Below are 16818 nucleotides of genomic sequence, written 5' to 3'. Positions count from 1 at the left end.
TGAGAATGGCAGAGGCCATTCTCGGGCCCCCGTTGGTGATGTTATTCAGGGAAGATTAACAGCTGTGGTATTGTTGGAGGAGGTGTGTTGGAGGCTTTGAGATCTACATCATTCATTCCAGTTAGCACTCTCTCTGCCTAGGGATTGTTGTAAACTACCAGCCTGTCTGCTGCTATGTCCCCACCCCATGAAGGTAGGTCATGGACTCTAACCCTCTGAAACTATAAGCCCCAAATAAACTCTTTCTTCAGTAAGTTGCCTTGGTTATGTGTCTTACTAAAGCAATAGAAACTAAAATAAGACGTACGGGAATCAGTCTTGATACGAATCTGACACTCTTACTGTTTGTAATGGCAGAGAAAATTCCCAAGACAACAGCTCAGTTCACACTTCTGTGTGTGAAACTTATGACAAACAATTATTTTTCCTTTTCACCAAACATTTGGAGTAGACACAAGAAAATCAATCTCAACAAATAAATCTCTGGTCATGGATTACAGTTTGCCCAGGTGAAACAATTATTAGAATTTCAAAAATTCAATAGAAAATATGGAAGGACATAAATAGTGTAAAAATAGGCAACAGATTTAATAACTGATCAGTATTTTAAAACTCCACATCCTCCAAAGTATGTTCCCCTTCATTAGGTATCTAATGCAGAGCGGTCAGGCTTGAAAACATATACACACAAAACAGACTCAGCAGGCTATATTGTACATACATCCATATATATGTATGTATATATTTGTGCATATATATATACACACACATGTATAAATATAATAAATACATTGAAAGTAAAAGAGAGGCTGTCAACTGGAAAGTGGAGGTGTGGGTAGGGAGTTAGAGGAAGAGTACTTGGGAGGGGCTGGAAGGAGGAAATGAGGGATATAATAAGACATATTTCCTTTCAGTCTGGAGCATCTAATTCTGTTACGCTAGGAATTTAGGTCAAAAGAAACAGACGAACTGAGGATTTGTAACATCTTGCCCTCTTACAGCAAATGTCAGATCCGGGGGTTGGTAGATGTGACTGGGTAAAATATTTTATATATGAAATGTACCTCTGGGCTTAGAAATCAGATTTTCTTTGACAATATGTGGGAGAAGAACAGATCTGTGAGGGGACTGTGTTAATGTAGTTGTGGGATTAGAAAGAAGGAAAAAATCCAAAACTCACAAAAACACCCTCCAACTTATCCAGCAGTGGGAGAATGTAAAACTTGATTATTGCAAAGGTAGACTGGCATATTAATTAAAAATAAGACTGACATTTGAAGCATATTTCAGATTTCATGGCAAATTTCATCATTCTAAATATAGGTTCAGATTAATTATGACACATTTGGTGCTAAGCTATTTTAGAATTCAAAACATTTCCGTCTTGGAATGGCTGCAGCGAATGAAGGTACTTGATCAAGGCTGCAGAGAAAGGGGGCTGGATTCCATTTTCTGCATCTTCTCAAATCCTGCTTTAGCTTTTATTTTCTCTGCAGGTTAAGTAAGGAGACCTATGCAAGGTGATGGCATTTTTAAGTGCAAATGGGGTTTGACATTTGGGATGTAAAGAAGACTGGGGTGTCTTCTTGCAGAGGAAGTCCCTCATTACCAGGAGTTAAAATAAAATGACGGCCACAGAAACAGGAGTGTGTGCGTCCTCACATATACACCAAGGAATTTCATATGCACTTACTGCTGCCAGCACTGTTTTACTCTTCTCCAGTTTATTGTCTCATTACAGGGATTCATAATGATATTTCTTCCAAATGATTACTACATAAGTACTTTTTTTTTTTTTTCAAATATAGCTAGGAGCTGGGGATATGCCATTCCTTCATGACTGTAAAGCAGGCATACCAAGTCTTCCAATGTACAAATAGAGGAGACAACTGAGTTTTTTTTTTCACTTTTTTTAATTGATCTATTATACTTAATAAAATGCACAGTATACCTATTAATTCTTTTCCTAATGTTAAACTGCAGAGAAGTGGTGAGAGGGTGGGCTGGGAGGAAGGAATTGACTGAGAAAGTGGGGTTTCTGAGTTGCAAGGGATGCTTTATTTCATGGAAGCTTAAAGCATGCCATCAAGACAGTGAAAGACACAGAGGTAGTTCAGGCTTGCCCGGGTAGCTGGTTACAGAGCTAGCCCTGAGAGGTAGAAACAGATGAGTTAGGTACATCATTTCACTATCTTTGTTTCATTTTTTTTTTTCATCTGTAAAATCTTCCCATCCTGTCCTTCTGTTGCTAATATTCAGGAAGTGGTGATGACAGTCAATAGACCATAAGACCTAACTGTGAGTTTTTGCTGTTTGAAGGAAAGGTGCTTAATTTAAATTCTCTAGGCCTTGGTTTCTGTTCTGGAAAATAGAAGAATTAATTAACTTAATACAAATTCACTGACTTTCTGTCTGGAGCAGGTCATGGAGCGTGGGTGGACAAGGGTAAAGGGTTTCTGCTGTCATGGAGTGAAGTGTCCATTGACCCACTTATTCATTTTTTTCTCTGATCCATAAAGTGTTTAGCCATTGACAGTGTTATAGTTGCTGTGGACTCATCAAAACATATTTCTGGGGACCATGAAAAGGCTCACTGGGTGAATGCACCTGTCACCAAGCTAGGAGACCTGAGTTAGATTCTGGGAGTTAGAGTATAGGGTTCACATTGTTCTACCCCATCAATTAAATAATTAAAAGACAGGAAGAAAGTTCAAGTTAAGGCAAAAAGAACAATTTCTTGACAGGTAAAGCAGATTCCTGGGACATGGAGGGTCCCCAGAGCTGAAAGTCAGCTGATGCTAAGGGGAGCTGTGTTGTCCTGGGTTCAAGTACACACTCACAGCAACTTTCCTTCTTTTTCTTTATTGGTCTTTTGTAGTTCATAGGTCTTTCCTGGTAGAGGGACGGTATCATTGATAGTCTCCATATTTGGTCATTTCTCTTTTTATAGTTTCCTGTCTCAGGAGTTTAGAAATAGCTGCTGGCTGGTTAGAATTTGCGATCAATCAGGGTGGGTCTTATTTGTTGGTATGGTAACAGGGAAAGAGAAATTTCAGTGGAGGAGAGGAAATGGAAACATCTTTTCCCTTTTTTCTTTCTCTCCTTCTTTAGGACCTATAGAGGAATATCAACTCTTTTTTTTTTTCCAATGCAGTTTATTCAGGAACCTTGAACAATCATCGGACCCTGGAGAAAGCCAGCCCACAGCTTAAATAGCCTCTGGGTAGCCAACCCCAGCATGCCACGTGGGCAATGCAGATAGGTTCACATACATGGAAGCAAGCCAGATCCTCAGCCTTAGCCAAATGTGGTGTTGTTCGTGACAGAGAGCCCGCACCATCGGAAAGGTGTTGTTCCATAATTATGCATGCTATGACACAGAGCCAAACATGTATATACACATGCACACATACACTACTCTCTCTCTCTCTCTCTCTCTCACACACACACACACACACACACACACACACTTCTGGGGAGGAGACAAGCAAACAAAAGGTCAGGCCAAGCAAGCAAGGTCAAGGCAGCAAGCAGGGGTATTAAGAATGAAATAGGAAAGCGGGGAGTTTTGTCCTTTATAAACATCTTATTAAAAACGTTCTTATAAAAATGACATTTACACTGAATCTTAGAGAACAACAACAACAACAACAAAAATTGGTCATGCTAAGTAGAAGAGCCCAAATGCATGTAAATTAAAAAAATCACTATGGCTGTTAGAAACAGGAGATGACCAAAGGAGAAATGCTCTAAAGCCAGGCTGGCATACAAGGTCCTTAATGATGTGGGTGTGCTGAGTTCAGTAGATCCTTAGTTTGCTGGTAGGGATAGCAAGGACGGGAACTGATTCACACTTGGAGCATCTTTTTGGCTGTTTGAAGGAGTAATGATTGGAGGAGCAGGAGTGAAGTGAGAAAAACCAGCCAACAGCTTTTTGCAGTAATGAAGGCAAAAATTCCCAGCATCGTGGACCGCAAGGGAGGCAGGGCTGGTGGGAAGCCGCAGCTGACTGGGGAAGGGAGGGGTCATTCTGATTTTAAAATAACCAAACTTGTCAATGAATTGCATCTTGTTTCATATCCCTAGGATTGTAGTTTGAATTTTCAACCTGGAAAAAAACGTTGGTTGAACTCTCAATCCTAGAACCTTCCCATGTGACTGTATTTGGAGGCAGGCTTTATAAAGAAGCAATTCAATATGGTCACAGTGTGGACCCGATCCAAATATGACACAAATGATTGACCTTAATCTTGCTTAAGCAATTAGGACAGAGACAAGCTCAGAGGGATGAACTTTTGAAAACACGGGGAAAGGACATCTCCAAGCCAGGAAGAGTGGTGCCAAATCAAGGCCAGAACCTTGTCAGACTCCCGGCCTCCAGAACTGTGAGAAAATAAACTGTTGCTTAAGGAACCCAGCGTGCTGTGCTTTGTTACAGCAGCTGGAGTAAAGAAATACGCATTGTATGTAGGGGTTCAAGAAAAAGGATAAAACCAAGGCTGATCCTGGTGTTGGGGACAGGTGGTTGGAGGGAGGGATCTTGGACAGGTTCTGTTTGAGATGGCGAAGCATCGAAGCAGGCTGCCAACTCCTCACTTTGCTTTCTGCACCTAAGGCTCAGGGAGGGATGTTTAGCTGGAGAAAAGTAAACATGATGTCATCATCCAAGGCTAAAGAGGTAGATGGAGTCTCTAGAGACAGAGAACAGACAGAAACAGCAGTTTAATTCTGAGTGCACAGAAACTAACTTGAATAATCAAATCAAACAAGAATCACTGAAGAAATAAAGGACACCAGGATATTCAAATGCACCGAAGGGGCACGGGATGAATGGTGTTTTCTGCTAGTGATTTTGAACAGCAGACTATTGTTTGAAATTTTAGAGTGGAGTGATATCCCAGAGACGTTTAGGTATACAGTGGGGACAGGAAATAGAGACTTTTGAAAAATTTCAGAGAGAGAGAGAGAGAGAGGGAGAAGAGAGACAGCACAAAGAGGGTTTATTTGTTTTGTTTTGCTTTGTTTTAAAACACAGAGGTGTTATGCACTGTACATATGTTGATATCAATCAAAGGAGACAGAGGGAAGACATTAACTGCTCCTTTAGAGGATACATCAGAGAACCAGGAAAGAAAAGCCCTTGAGAAGCTGAGGATGGTTGGGACCTGCTTAGCACGGTGTCAGCATCTAGTTAGGCAGAGAAGGGGCCTGGCACACACTATCTACCCATACCCCGCCGGCATACTGACTACTTGGTAAAGCTGCTGCAAGAACATCACTCAGGCCATCCTTTCTTTCCTAAAAACAGGAGAGGAAATGCTAATGTGAAGTCTTCTCACACCAGCATGGAAGCAAGACACCACGACCCAGGGAAAGCCGGACAAGAAAACCTTGCTAAAACTATACTCCGAGTCAGTCACTGCTTTATCTTACTGTGGAGCTAACTTAGAGCAAAGATGTTTGCCAATCTTCTTCCCCTGGCCTTCCTCTACTACAAACACACACTCTGCCAAGTCTAACAAGTCTACGAGGTGCCTAATGCAAATAGTGGTACTTGACTTTTCTCAAAGCCTGCTCTGGGGATTTTCCCCAGGAGATACAATGTAATAAGCAGAAACAGAAGCACAGGAAGAAGATTCTTTAGCGGTGGCATTACCTGTTGGAACAAAGTACTGAAAATGACCCAAATGCCTTAACAGACTAATAGAGTAAATTATGTTTTTAAACAAAGTGTTTTAAACACAGTTTAAACAGAATGAGGAGGAATGGGGAGGATCTTTATGTTTTTTTTTTTTTTTTGTTACTATAGCAAATTCTTGAGATAATTTATCTTTTTTAGGAAGAAAGAGTACAGAAACTTCAGTCCACGCTTTCTTGGCTATGTTGCGATGAGTCCATGGCAGTACAGTACAGTGCATTATGGCAAGGCCTATAAAAAGTGGAGGAGAGACTCGCTTAATTTTGGTCATGAAACGAAACAAAGGAGAGAGGAAGATAAAATTTGGGGTCCCGATATTTTCTTTGAGGACATGTCTCTAGTGAACTAACATCTTTGGCCTTACCTGTTAAGGTTCTGTGACCTCTGGATATTGCTACAGGCTGGGCAGGAACGCTGTCTTAAAGACATGGAACTCTGAGGGACATTTCACACCCAGAGTAAAGCACCTTGAAAGACAAAACTGACCTGTTTCCATTTGGTATAGATTTTCTATGTGCCTGTTGTGTGGTTGTGTTTATCTGACTCTGTTGATACTATACTATACTATATAAAGAAAAGGGTGCTATACTTCCCTTTCTTATGTTTTTCTTTTTTTCTTTTTCCTTAGTTACTTATCTTGTTGCTGTGATATAATATACTGGGGAAAAAACAACTTAATAAGAAAGGGTTCATTTTGCATCCCAGTTCCTGGGTACCCCCATCATGGTAGGGAAATCATGACAGTAGGCTTAAAGTATACAGGATCAGGAAGCACAGGAAAGTAAATGCTTGTGCATAACTCATTTTCTTCATTTCGTACAGCTCAGGATCCCATCAGTTTAGAGCTTATCAACCAAGTTATCAAAGTTGATAAAATAAAATCTTCTCTTACGAGTTCTCCCTCTCCACTACTATAGCCAGTGCCTTGTCCTTGGTTTCTGAACTTACAATACTACATCCCGACCAAATGGGCAACTTGGCAGTGCCCAAATTGTAAGACGCCAGTTACTACCTTATTTTACTTGAAGTTTATAGGATCACTAAAAATAGTTAAGTAGCTCTCAGCACCCTGTCTTCGGTGACATGTGGTCTTCTGAGCCTATAGCCAGGCAATGACATGGTTCTTCTTCCTCTCCTCTTGCGGAAGCTTCGGATAGGAGAGTGGCCTTTAGTGAGATTTTCACTCATTAAAATGTCATATAAGTCTTGTAATCTAGAAGACCAATGTGCTCTCTCTTCCTGGTCCGTATGACAGTCTCCTTTCTCATCTCTAAAGCAATTGTCTCTTAACATTGTGACTAAATCCTGTTACTCTCTCACAGCTTTAACCCCCAGGTCACTCTGAGAGAGCCATAGCATTTAAACTCCAATTCTTTTTAGCTATTGGCTAGGGTTAGTGAATGGAGATAAATAGAAGCCCTTTGCTATTTGTATAGATCACAGGTTTGATACAGGCTTAGATTCGAAACATCTAAAACTCCCCCAGAGATGACAAACAGAACAATTACCAGAAAGGTACAAAAGCCTACATTTGGTTAAGGACTGTGTCTCAGTTTTTCTCCTGGATAGTATTTGGAGAAATTATCTTCATGAGGTTTTTATTGTCACTGATAGCTTGGAACAGTTCCTTGAGCATTTGCCAACAAATTGCTCCAATAAAAGGACTTGCAATAAATCCCCAGCGTCCTGTGGATTCATTGCTTTGTAGGTGTGATCCTTCTCGGAGATATTGCAGCCTGGTAGCTCAATGACTTTGTAATTTAAACTCTGACTCGTAGAGGGAACTGAATGGGCTTGTGTTCTTAAAGCAACACTTAAAGCTGCAATTCTGAAGACACAAGAGTTTCACGGCTTCTTTGTTTCTACCATGTATCTGTGCTGATAAAAGCGTGCTCAAACTGGGGAGAGATAACTGCGCCTGCATGCTGTCTCCAATCAGGAACTAGTGAAGCAACCATATTTATTGCTGTTAGAGAAGAAAAATCATAGAAGACACGTGCTAAAGGCATCCAAATATTGGAAGAAAATACCATATTAGAGGAAGTAGACCGATATCTCTAGTAGAGCTGAAGTGGAGAAATTAAAAAGGGAAGATTCAACTTACATTAAAACAAGACTTGTATCCCTGGCCAAACATAAACAGGTTTTCCAACATTAAGAATATCTAAGTTCTATGTTGAGGCATCCTGAGGCGGTAATTTTTAATCTGTAATGTTGCTTGCCTATTTTAAAAGTAAACTAATTCACTAAGACATTCCTAATACTTTTATTAAAGTATTAATTATTATCAAATAGTAGTTATTATGCACGAGCACTGCCTAGACATTGTGACATCAGTAGTAAAAGTACAACAGATGTGAAAATGAGGACGGATGAAAACAGATGTGGCACTGTAAGCAGTAGGAAGATGGCAATGTCCAAATAAATGCACATAATTAAGTTGGGATTTGAGCACAACAAAGGAAGAAATGTAGTACCATGAAAAGACAGGACAGAAGCACCTCTTGAATGTGATGGTAGCAGACAGGGGTGTGTGTGAAACCTCTCCCGATGATCTGCTGTTTGTCTTGAAAGGAAGAAGATATTGGGGTGCTGGTGAAGACACAGGAAAAGCTGCTTACAAGCAGAGTGAGTACATATGAAAATCCAGGTAGAAGTGTGAACTTCTCCGTGTTTCAGAGGAGAGGGGATGCCAAGGCTTCTTAAAAAAATTTTACATGGAAGATCATGACACACCATTTGAATATAGGAAGAAAGAAACAGACTTGACTTAGTGTGAAAGGATTAGTAGATAAGAGGGTCTGGAGAGGCCAAGTGGGAATAGTTAGAAGGCATTAGTAAAGGTGCATTGTTATATGGGGTCTTGGTTCAAAATTTGGAGATAGGACCTTTTTAAATAAACCACAGTCCACTGCAATATGAAGTGAATGCAAGTTTTCTATATTGGAATTAGAAGAAAAGGTTGTTGGGAAAGGAACCTCCAAGCAAGTGAAAAATGAAAGCTTTTCAGGACTAGGACTAAGCAAGGGAAGTTTGTCTCAGTGACCTGCTGTGTACTTTTACTTTGCTAGCTGATGTGAGGGTGTCTCTGGGCCAGAGAACTTTGCAGAATGTGGAGACCAGTTTGGGTCATCACCAAACACAGGCTTTATAATTTGCATGTAAACTGTTCTGTTCAGAAGCCTTGCTTGTTGGAGACTTGTCCTTCCCCCTAGTGCAATTATTTTGAAAAGGTCTAAAAACTTAGGGAGGCAGAACTTAGCTGGAGGCAGTAGGTGCCTGCTGATGGTTCTCAGGGATGTCTCATCCCTGCTCACCTTTCTGGGTTCTCTTTGTTATGAGTTCTGTTGCAGTTCCTACCACCAGGACATTCTGTTCATGGCCATGGAACCAAGGGAACCGCAGTCTCTGGAACACTGATCTAAAAGAAACCTTCCCTACTCCTATGTTATTACATCATGTATTTGTGTTGGAGTTGTGAAAACTAACACATGCCACAAACAACTCAGAAGGGAACCAACAGAACCAGAAGGATAACAATAGTCCGAAACAAAGAGGGCAAGTGGCCAGAAGTTAAGGGAAATAATGAGCCACTGTGAGATCTGTAAACATGGAGAAAGAAGAACATTGAAAACTATGCACTGTCAGGCATGGGGGTATGCACCCTTTAATGTGTAGAAAGCAGAACCAGGAAGACATCTGTGGATTTCAGGCCAGCTAGGACAACAACATGAAACTGTCTCAACAAACAAAGCAAGCAACAATGTATCTCTCAGAAAGTCAAGCGAACTTGAGGTGAGTAGAAGCTAAGCAGGGGAGCAGGGACAGCGCCCCAGAAGTGAAGGAGATACCTGCTTGGGCTCAACCTAGGCAATGTTATTTCCTTGTGGTCCTGATAAAAACCAAGCTAAATCAAGCCTGGCCTGCAGATGGTAGTTAATGAAAACAGCCACTCAATAGGAAAATGTCTGCCTGGAAGACATGCTTGAAAACACCTGGTCTTTTGTCTTTGAAGATGGTATTATTATACTTTAGACTCTAGGTTGAGATTAGCAGCCAGGAAGAAGAATCTCTTTCTATTTTCCTTCCATGGTGGTAGCTGATTAGTCTGCATAGTCCATGGAAAACAGAATTGCAATGCTTTACAAGTCCAGAAATAACATTTCTTCAAGGGCCCATCAGGTGAGGACTGAAAACCAAATAAACATATTTATCCTAGGCTTACTGCAAGCTGGTGCATCTGAGGCTTGTGTGCCATGTGCATTTCAGGAGGATTCTTCTTGAGAAAAAAAAAATGGGAGAGCTTAAGAGATCCTGTGTTTTGACCCAGACACAAAGATGACTGTGTTTCAGGTACCCTCTCTTTTACACTTGTCTGGATGCATCTCACTTTATAGAATAAGGAGCTCCTGGGCTGGCCAGTCTGGAAGGACCTCCCCTATCAAGACCATGCTTTGTCACTTTGGACGCTGGCATCTTTGTTCAAATGTTCTTGATCCTACATTCGGAGCTGAGGTACATCTCTTCCTTTTCCCATTACTCCTGAGAACACAGTAGATTCACACTAGGCTGACTGGGGACCGAGTGGTAGCTGTGGTGGCAATGGCTGGGAATTACATTCATAGACCAATTTACATGATGTTGTGGCTGATACCATAGAATTTCCCATTCTGGCTCCTCCTCCCTTCCTGGTGCTGTCTTTCAGTCTCTCTGGTGGCTTGAAACAGCTACAAACACTGTAAAAAGACTGCAACTAGGTTTCAGACTGGGCTTTATCTCCCTTGAGCTTTATCTCTATTGCAAAAGCACCCCTGGCTACATTCTCAATTCATTAAGGTTTTGTGATAAAAAAATTATAGAGAAATTTTAACATAAAAATGTATAAAGTCACCAGATTTAGAAAACAAACACAATGTTGCTTGTCTCAGCATTGTATGCAAAAAACAAAAATCACCTTGGGTGACATAAATGGAAGGATAATCTATTGTGAAAATGTTAAAGTTTGTACATGAAAGACTTGAAACGAACATCCAGTTTTGCATTAAAGCACATGTCTTCCTATGGAAGAATTGAAGCCACGGTTACAAGAAAGGACAAGAATCGTGGTGATTCTGAGTACTGTCTGGTAGAAACCTAGAGAGCCTCTTTTGGGGTCTCAGAGGTAGGCATCATCTCTGCCCCTTCTCTTGCTTTTGAAAATATCATTTGGGATGCAGATTTGCAGGGAAGGGTAAACTCACCTTGCCTGGCTCAAGAGTCTGCCTCTTGGCCAGGGCACCTTGATAAACGGGAGAACTTGTCTCCACAAAGTACATATCTCTACTACCAGAGCCCAAGGGAAAGGATTTGCGAAATGAAAACTTGAGGTGTTCATTATGATTTTTCCCGCATCACTCTGTCATTGATATTCCATTATGGCTGCACACAGCCAGCTAACCTTTAAAAAGTGCAGTGTCTTCTGGATATGGATGTCAAGACCTTTACAGACATGGAAAATTATTGTAGCGTTTTAGACTCGCTGATTTTAGATACAGAGCTTTGTGTTGACCTTGCTTACCCAGGCTTTGCTGAACTTGAAGCTTGCAACATGGACCTTGCTGCTTAAACACAGTGAAAACTGACCCTTGCCCTAAACTCTCCTGATCTGAAGCCAGTTTCTTGGAATAAATAATAGTTTTCAGGCGGATGGAAGGTATGTTGATTTTGTGTTCCAGGTACAGGATGGGGCTCACTGTCAGTACTTGCAGGGCCTGGCCATTTCCATAGTGACGAATTGTTTATCTCCTCCATCATGTGTCAGGCTCATGTCCTACTCCTCACTGCGGCCGCTGGGGAATCCCTGCAGAGACTCAGAATCTGAGGGTCAGCAAAGAGTCTCATTTGGCTAGAGTCTCAGTAGGGCTGAATTGGGATTTGAGATCAAATCTGTTTAAGCATAACACCTTGTCTGTTTCCATGTTTTGCCCAGCTGCTCAGCCTCCACTCGGCAGATCTTTGGCCTTCATCGGCAGCATTTTCACAATGTGTGTGCACACCCACCTCCAGGATGATGTATGACACACCCTTGACAGCAAAGGCTGGATTTGATTCAGCATTCCTCATCCTATCATTGTGCTTCCCACAAAATAGGTGTTCATTTTCTCTTCATGCCTTATTCTTTCTCTGTTTACACACCCTCTCACATGTTCATACACACGCATGCACATTCATACTGACCTATGGTGGTCTAGAGTTTCTTAGATTATATAGATTGTCTTGAATAGTTGGACTTTTGTCCTATTTTGTTTGAGATAAGATTTCCTTAATCCCAGCAATGGCTGGGTTTCAATTAATGGTTCTCCCGCCCCAACCTCCTGGCACCAGAAATACAAGCTGATACTTTATAGTAATATACTAGTGGAGCAATGTGTAAACTAGGTCAAATATGTTCCCCCTAATTCAAGGTATATAAAACCAATGAAGTGTTCAATCAGCAATCAATACATCTATAATTCAGCATGGATTAAATACCTTTAAACTGAAAAATTGGCTCAAATTTCTTATAGCCAAGACTAAATGTAACAAATTATAATCAGTCAATATTACTCTGTGCCCTTCTTTTGAGATAGAATCTTATTATATAACCCAAGCTGGTCTTCAACTGCAATCTTCCTTTCTCAGTCTTCTCAGGATTAAAAGGGTGATACTACGGTTCAGCAAGAGTTTGATTATTTCCATTTGTCTTCTCCTCGTGGGCCTGTCTGCTTCTTCTTCTAGGTCTTCAGGTGTACCATCAAGTTGCTTGTATAGGATATCTCCAATCTTTATGAAGACAGTTAATGCTATGAACTTTCCTCTTAGTACTGCTTTCATTGTGTCCCATAAGTTTAGGCATGCTGTGCCTTCATTTTCTTTGAATTTTGGGAAGTCCTTAATTTCTTTCTTCATTTTTTTTCCCTGACCCAGTTGTCATTCAGAAGGGAGTTATTAAGTTTCCATGTGTGTTTAGGCTTTTTGTTATTTCTCTTATTCAGGGCTGGCTTTCGATCATTGTGGTCTGATAGGATACAATGTGTTATTTAAATCTTCTTTATATCTGTTGAGGCTCCCTTTGTGACTTACTATATGGCTAATTTTGGAGAAGGTTCCATGAGGTGCTGAGAAAAAGGTATATTCTTTTCTGTTTGGGTGAAAAGTTCTGCAGATGTCTGTTAGGTCCATTTGATTCACGATATCTATTAGAGTCATTTCTCAGTTTAGCTTCTATTTTGTTGACCTGTCCTTTGTTGAGAATGGGGTATTGAAGTCTTCCACTATTAATGTGTGGAAACTGATGTGTGGTTTAACCTTTATTAATATTTTTATTACAAATGTGGGTGCCTTTGTATTTGGGGCATAAATGTTCAGAATTGAGATGTCATTTTGGTGAAATTTTCTTTTGATGAATATGACGTGTCCTTCCTCATCTTTTTTGATTAATTTTGGTTGAAAGTCTATTTTATTAGATATAATGGCTACTCCAGCTTGTTTCTTGGGTCTGCTTACTTGGAAAACCTTCTTCCAGCCCTTTATTCTCTGGCAATGTCTATCTTTGTGGCTGAGGTGTGTTTCTTGTATGCATCCATTCTGTCAGTTTGTGTATTTTTATTGAAGAGTTGAGTCCATTGATGTTGAGAGATTAATGACCAGTGACTGTTAGTTTCTTTTATTGTGATGTTGGTTATGGTAGTGTGTTTGTGTGCTTGTCTACTTTTAGTTTTACTATAGTGCAGTTATTTATTTCCTGTCTTTTCCTGTATGTAGTTTGCCTCCTTGGGTTGGAGTTTTCCTTCTAGTGTCTTTTGTAGGTGTGAATTTGTGGATAGGTACTGTTTAAATTTGTTTTTGTCATGGAATATCTTATTTGTTCCATCTGTAATGATTGAGATTTTTGGTGGGTATGCAGGTCTGGGCTGACATCTATGTTCTCTTAGGGTCTGCATGACATCTGGCCATACCTTTCTGGCTTTCATAGGCTCTGTTGAAAAGCCAGGTGTGGTTCTGCTAGGTTTTTCATAATATGTTACTTGGCCTTTTCTCCTTGAAGTTTTTAATATGTTTTCCTTGTTCTGTTCATTTAGTATTTTGGTTATTATGTGGCAGGAGAATTTTCTTTTCTGGTCTAATCTATTAGGTGTTCTGTATGCTTATAGGCACCTCATTCTTTAAATTGGAGAAATTTTCTTCTGTGATATTGTTGAAAATATTTCCTGGGCCTTAGAGACAGGACTCTTCTTTTTCCTCTATTCATGTTGTTGTTAGGTTTTGTCTTTTCAGGGTGTCTTGGTTTCTTGGATGTTTTGTGTCAGGAGTTTTTTGTTTTAATATTTAATATTTAACTGAAGCATTTGATGGATGCATCAGTTTTTTTCCATTGTATCTTCTACACCTGAGATTCTTTCCTCCTTCTCTTGTATTCTGTTGGTGATGCTTACATCTGTACTTCCTGTTTCTTCTCTAAGTTCTTTTATCCAGGATTGCCTCAGTTTGTGCTTTCTTGTTTCCATTTCCATCTTCAGACCTTGAATAGTTTTATTGATTCCTTTCACCTATTGCTTGCATTTTCCCGTATTTCTTTGAGTGACTTATTCAGTTTATCTCTACAGGCCTCTCTAAATGGGCTCAGTCTGCATAAAGGCATGTGACTAAGTGCTCAAACCCCTGAGCTGGTAGGAACTTGGGAAATTTTCCAGTTATTAGCTGGGTAATAACTGGAATAGAGGTGGGAGCTACTAGTTTCTTTCACTGTGGAGTCTCCTTTCACCTGGGAAACACAAATGCTGGTGTTTGGGGGCTCTGTTGGTTGTTGTGCAGTTGCTGCTGTCCTGTCCTGATGATTAGACACTGTATAGGATTGGTGCCACCATCTTGGAATCCTCATGAATTGCTTTCAAGGCGACTAAATATGACCACAGACAATTTGGCTTTCTTTCCAAATGCTTCACTGTCATGGAGTTCAGTCATCCTCATCTGGCCTGGTAGAATTTTCAAGGCAGGTATTGTTTTTCTTTTTTCTTCTGAGAACTTGACGTCACAGAGTAATGTATAAACTTTCTCACCTGTATAAAAAGAGGCATGCAAATATTGGCTGTTTTGCTGAGCTCTTGAGTGAGGCAGTAGCAGTCTTCTTAGTGACCTCTTCTCTCAACACAGTAATCTCTACTCTGTTAGAGTTAGGGAGCTCATGTGACCTACCATGTCTTCTCCCCCCAATGTTTCAAAGTAAGCCCACCACAGACCACCACACAAACACTCTCAAAAACAACAACAATAAACAACAACAACAACAACAAAACGTCTTTATTGCTGGCCAGCAGCTGCATGGGGAACTTGCTCAAAGCATGTAGCCCCAAGGTTTGCATCCTTTTATCTTTCATACACAAACCCGACATCCTACTGGTCATACTTCAGTTAGCAAGAAGCAGTTCTGCAGAAGCCAGAAAGTATGGTTAGTACATTTTGAGACTTTCCTGAAACTATGGACTAGGTCTGTTGTAAGTTGCTTAAGCTGCTTAACCTGCTTAAGCTCTATAGTCTCTCTGTTGAGACCTACTTTAGTGCCTAGAGTAACTGTGGCTCCTCTGTTAACACCTGCTGTCACCCTTAGCATGTCAGGAGCCATTTTCCCTCCAAGTCTCCATTATGATCACAAGGTGAACATAAGTTCAAGTTCTTAGGCCCTACATGTCTGAGACCAGGATACAATTCAATAGTTCAATACTTGCTGCTTAGACTAAAAAACAATACATGATAAATGCATGTTATACTTGAGTTAAAGATAAATGTATGTTCTATTAGAGCTAAGACAACAACATCCTGCTATGTTCCTTCCTCCCAGAACAGTGGGGAACTGGAAAGTTCCCAAGCTTATATCCTAGCCAATCAGCTTTAAAGGCTTTGTCTAGCTACCTAGATACAATACATTTAGAACAAAGTTGATTATGTGTAGCTAGTCAAAATGATGTAATGCTGCACCTTGTCTCACTTCCTATACTTGGTTACCTGGTTGTTACCTGGTTATGGTGTATATCATGGTATGGCTCCTGAGCCCAGATTATGTGCCTGACTAGTCAGTTTTCATTCAGCATTCAATAAAGTTTCATCCTTCTGAGTCTGGTGTTCTCCATGTGCTGATATTCCTGAACCCATCACAGGTCTTTGATTGATTAGAGCTTGGGCAATGCAATCCCATATCTATAAAGGTTAGGGCTTAGCAGAAAACTGAAGGTCATATGTGAATGGTCAAGATCCAAGCAGCAAATTTACTATCCAAAAGCAACCTCCATGTGGGGTCATCTAACCTATTGGCCCAAACTAGCCCATTGTGTTACACTAGCAATATAGGCCTCCTAAGGTGATGTTCTTGTTAGAGTTTCTATGGCTATGAAAAGACACCATCGCATCTCTTATAAAGAAAGCATTTAATCGGGGTGGCTTACAGTTTCAGAGGTTCAGTCCATTGTCATCATGGCAGGACTCAGACCATGCAGGCAGACATGGTGCTGGAGAAGGAGCTGAGAATTCTACGTCTTGATCCACAGGCAGCAGAAGGAGACTGTGTGCCACACTGGGCATAACTTGAGCCTAGGAGACCTCAATGCCCACCTCCACGGTGATACACTTTCTCCAACAAAGACATACCTCCTAATAGTTCCATTCCTTATCGGTCAAACATTTAAACACATGAGTCTGGTGTGTGTGTGTGTGGGGGGGTTGCATACCTCTTCAAACCACCATAGGTGACAAGCCCCAGAAGCTACAGAATACAAAGACAGATGGTTCGTCACCAGGCCCTTTAACCCACTAAAGATAAGACTGACATGAGCTGCCTTGTTTTCTTTGTCTTCCCATGAGAAAGGCCCATAACTCCCATAAGCCAAGACTATGGGTATGGGGATTAAGAAAGACCAAAAAAGGGGAACACACAGCCAGTCTATCTACTGAGACTCAACTCATTTTCCAACTAGATTTCTTCTATAAAATCCATATCCTGAGACTCATGCTCCAACCAAGTACCATGCATGGAGATAACCTAGAACCCCTGCACAAATGTAGCTCATGGCAGTTCATTGTCCAAGTGGGTTCCATAGTAATAGGAACAG

General features: G+C 40.7%; 1 pseudogene; it reads right to left on the bottom strand.

Annotated features, from left to right (window-relative positions):
- The window catches only part of LOC110563341 (small ubiquitin-related modifier 2-like), a 51138-nt pseudogene extending 40125 nt beyond the window's left edge, over positions 1-11013 (bottom strand).
- Between the last annotated feature and the right edge of the window lie 5805 nt (positions 11014-16818).

This window comes from Meriones unguiculatus, chromosome 1, assembly GCF_030254825.1.
Source record: "Meriones unguiculatus strain TT.TT164.6M chromosome 1, Bangor_MerUng_6.1, whole genome shotgun sequence".
In the NCBI taxonomy this organism is placed as follows: Eukaryota; Metazoa; Chordata; class Mammalia; order Rodentia; family Muridae; genus Meriones; species Meriones unguiculatus.
The sequence above is the reverse complement of the archived record's forward strand: the minus strand, read 5'-3'. Positions and strand labels throughout refer to the sequence as shown.